We start from the raw sequence: 4765 nt of genomic DNA on the forward strand, positions 1-4765 counted from the left end.
GCAGAGTCTGGGGATGAGGGGAATGACCCGCCAATTTCTGGGGGCGAGGTCACTGAGGCAGTTAAACAACTCCTTGGTGGCAGAGCCCCTGGTGTTGATGAGGTCCGCCCCGAGTTCCTGAAGGCTCTGGACGTTGTAGGGCTGTCCTGGCTGACACGCCTCTGCAATGTTGCGTGGAGATCAGGGGCAGTACCCGTGGATTGGCAGACCGGGGTGGTGGTCCCCATCTTTAAGAAGGGGAACCGGAGGGTGTGTTCCAACTACAGGGGGATCACACTCCTCAGCCTCCCCGGGAAAGTCTATGCCAGGGTGCTGGAAAGGAGAGTTCGTCCGCTAGTCGAACCTCTGATACAGGAGGAACAATGCGGTTTTCGTCCTGGTCGCGGAACACTGGACCAGCTCTTCATCCTCTCGAGGATACTTGAGGGTGCATGGGAGTTTGCCCAACCAGTCTACATGTGTTTTGTGGACTTGGAGAAGGCATTCGACCGTGTCCCTCGGGGTGTCCTGTGGGAGGTGTTGCGGGAGTATGGGGTGTCTGGCCCATTGCTACGGGCCATTCGATCCCTATACAACCGTTGCAAGAGCTTGGTTCGCATTGCCGGCAATAAGTCGGACTCGTTCCCGGTGGGTGATGGGCTCCGCCAGGGCTGCCCTTTGTCACCGGTTCTGTTCATAATTTTTATGGACAGGATTTCTAGGCGCAGCCAAGTGGCGGAGGGCTTTCGCTTTGGTGGCCTCAGGATCTCATCTCTGATCTTTGCGGATGATGTGGTTCTGTTGGCTTCATCGGGTGAGGGCCTCCAGCTCGCACTGGAGCAGTTCGCAGCCGAGTGTGACGCAGCGGGAATGAGGATCAGCACCTCCAAATCTGAGGCCATGGTTCTCAGCCGGAAAAGGGTGGAGTGCCCACTCCGGGTCGGGGATGAGGTCCTGCCCCAAGTGGAGGAGTTCAAGTATCTCGGGGTCTTGTTCGCGAGTGATGGGAGAAGGGAGCCGGAGATCGACAGACGGATTGGGGCTGCAGCTGCAGTAATGCAGACGCTGCACCGGTCCGTCGTGGTGAAGAGGGAGCTGAGTGTAAAAGCGAAGCTCTCAATTTACCGGTCGATCTACGTCCCTACCCTCACCTATGGCCACGAGCTGTGGGTAGTGACCGAAAGGACGAGATCGCGGATACAAGCGGCGGAAACGAGCTTCCTCCGAAGGGTGGCTGGCATCTCCCTTAGAGATAGGGTGAGAAGTTCGGCCATCCGGGAGGGGCTCAGAGTAGAGCCGCTGCTGCTCCACATCGAAAGGAGCCAGCTGAGGTGGTTTGGGCATCTGGTAAGGATGCCCCCTGGGCGCCTCCTGGGTGAGGTGTTCCAGGCATGTCCCACCGGGAGGAGGCCCCGGGGCAGACCCAGGACACGCTGGAGAGATTATATCTCTCGGCTGGCCTGGGAACGCCTTGGTGTTCCCCCGGATGAGCTGGAGGAGGTGGCTGGGGAGAGGGAGGTCTGGGCCTCTTTGCTTAGGCTGCTGCCCCCACGACCCGGCCCCGGATAAAGCGGATGAAGATGGATGGATGGATGGATTAACGATTCCCTGAACTATTTAAAATAAAGACTTCCCCAAATAGGAGCACTAACACAAAAGGAAAACCACAAGTGTTTCCAATTGAGGGGTCTCTATTTTAGATGTTCTGTAAGTCAACCGTGTTATCTAAAGTTCTCTTCAAAGTGTCTAATTGTTGTAAACTCATATGCAAGGTCACTTTGAGTGGGTGCACTTAGGAATACAACCACCATCAGTGTCTCCATTCAAAGTGATCTTGATATGAAACATAGAACTCAATTTGATATACGTAGCATGGAGGGTCAGGTAGAATTTGTAGCAGTCGATGAGCTTGTCTATTTGAGATGTTCTTTAAGTGAAACATATAATCTAAAGTTTGCTTCAAAGTGTCTAATTGTTGTAAACTCATATGCAAGGTCACTTTGAGTGGGTGCACTTAGGAATACAACCACCATCAGTGTCTCCATTCAAAGTGATCTTGATATGAAACATAGAACTAAATTTGATAGACATAACTTGAAGGGTCAGGTAGAATTTGTAGCAGTTGTTGTGTACAACTGGTCCAAGCAGATGCACTTACTGAATTCAAGAGTCAAGTTCTTGCATGAGTTGGACCAACAATACAGACTTGCAATGAATGCTCTTCCTTACCAGTGAGTCCCGGAGCTCTTTTGGAATATCCTGTGTTGTCTGTGTTTCCAAATCCATGAGAGATGCTTGAACATGAGTCTCCTTTTATATGAACTCAAGACTCCTCTTGCAGTCCCACCCACATTTAAGTCAATGACATTCAGTCATGAGACTAATGGTTGGCTAACGACTGTTGTAGCGGCCCATTGTATTTTGATTTGCTCTTTTTGTTGTCATCTTTTGTCTCCAGTAGCTGTTGAAGGTTTCGTGCGGTTTTAATCAGAGGCATCTTATTAACGCATACATTAATGATTCCCTGAACTATTAAAAAAAAAGACTTCCCTACTTGAGATGTTCTTTAAGTGAAACATATACAGTAAAGCCACATAGAATTTTCTTCTATTTGAAGTTTGCTTCAAAGTGTCAAATTGCTGTTAACTCATATGCAGGTTCACTTTGATTGGGTGCACTTAGGAAAAGAACCACCATTGATATGAAGCGCAGGACATGTAGCTTCAAATATTTATGAATTTCTTAAGTATATCTCTAATCCATGATTACTATATTAGACCTAATGAGTACAACAATAATTAGCACGTAATGTACTCAGAATCCAAGTAAGTGCTTAAGTCTCTGTAATGTTCATGACCAATCTTATGCTTATTGAATACATATATAACAAGGGTATCAGTGAAAAAGCTGATGTTTTGAATGTAATACTTTGTTGCTGAGATCAAGAGTATAATTGCTAACACTTACAGAACCTAAAATTCCAGTTGGTAATAGTCTTTTTTGTTATGATGGTGAATAATTCCTTAAATTATGTCATTGTTTCATCCTGATGTGAACCCAATCCAAGATTATCTCAAAGGAAGCACTTGGGAAAAAAAGAATCATTCCATTTTCATTCCATGAAATCTTGACAACTCAGTTCAATTCAACTGTATTTATACACCACCAAATCACAACAACAGACGTCTCAAGGCGCTTTATATTGTATGTAGACCTTACAATAAAGAATTCAGAGAAAAACCCAACAATCATATAACCCCCATTGAGAAAGAACTTTGGTGATACTGGGAAGGATTAACTCCCTGCTGTGGAAGAGAGCCAGAGATTAATAACGAGTGTGATTAAATGCAGAGAGATCTATTAACACATGTTGAGTGAGATAGGTGACTAGAAGGAAATACTCAGTGCATCATGGGAATCCCCCAACAGTCTACACCTATTGCAGCATAACTAAGGGAGGACTCAGGGTCACCTGATCCAGCCCTAACTATATGCTTTAGAAAAAAGGAAAGTTTTACGCTTAAGTTGTAATAAGGAATTTTATTTTAACAGGACATAAAGATTTCGGAATGTCAAAATACAATATAAATCAAAATCCAAGAGTCCAATCCAAAACTTGCACAGAAGAAGAAAAGTTTCTCAGCAGGTTCAACAGGTTGCTACAACACAGGCCGATGAAGTATTGCACTCACCCATCCAAACTGGCAAACATGTAACATACACCCTAAGACTGATCCTGCTTTTTACTCCTTTGCTATGATTTAATTTGATATCATCATCATTGATTCGCATCATTGCATCATTCATTTGCTTATCACCAGTGTTGGGACTAACGCGTTATTAAGTAACGCGTTACAGTAACTACGTTATTATTGTGGTAACGAGCACGGTAACTAGTTATTATGCTAAAATCAGGAACGCGTTAGTCGTTACTGGGATTTAGATAGGGTCGTTACTCGTTACTTCGTGTGGTGGCTATCGCGGAGCTTCCACAGATTCTGCAACATTAGCAAGTGGTGGAGGCCAGCAGGTGGATGAGGGAAAGGGGACGCAGAAGGAAAAGAGACCCGAGGCGGCCGCCGGTCCAAGTGTGAACTGAACTTCAGGTAAGAAGTTATGACCTGCAGGCTATCCGAGTCAGATATAAACCAAGTTTAGGTGGAGTTTATTTTCGTTATTCTGACTTTTTCCGTACTGCGTACTAGCTAGCATGACGGAGTTTCTATAGAGCTGGGTGGGTGTATGAAGTTAATGATGTTGAACTTTATTTTGTTCATAAGTTATTAGAGTTGCCAATCGTCCCGTCTGGTATTCAGATAAAATATTACGCGTTTCTTATTGAGGTGAAAAGGAACAGTTTGTCCCGTAATTCAGCTACAATGAAAAAGGCACAAAGCTGCAGTTATTCTGTGTCTTTGCTGCACAGCTGCCTCTTCTTCTTTCATTCTCTCCCCTCTCTCTCCTGTTTCTACTTCAATCATGAAAACTGATCAATGATCAGCTGATCGGCTCTCTTGTTTGTTTATCGCCCACTTTGCGCCAGAAAGAGGAAACCAGCCGATGTCGCGTTAAATAACAGCAGCACGTTTAAGCTTGATCAGCTGTTGTTAGAATTTATTTAATATTAATTTCTAGTATCAGCTGATGTTTGCTGGAGCCACAGCTGCAAAAAAGCTGCTGGTCATGATGTGGGTTTGCTTATCTGGTGAGAGGGAAACATGAAGATGAAACCAGGAGACGTCCTTACTGAATCATCAGAGCTGAACAGGTGATGGAGAAACAGGTT

This window comes from Neolamprologus brichardi, unplaced genomic scaffold, assembly GCF_056152115.1.
Source record: "Neolamprologus brichardi isolate AB-2024 unplaced genomic scaffold, ASM5615211v1 NODE_ptg000033l+_length_6344489_cov_1, whole genome shotgun sequence".
NCBI classification, from domain to species: Eukaryota; Metazoa; Chordata; class Actinopteri; order Cichliformes; family Cichlidae; genus Neolamprologus; species Neolamprologus brichardi.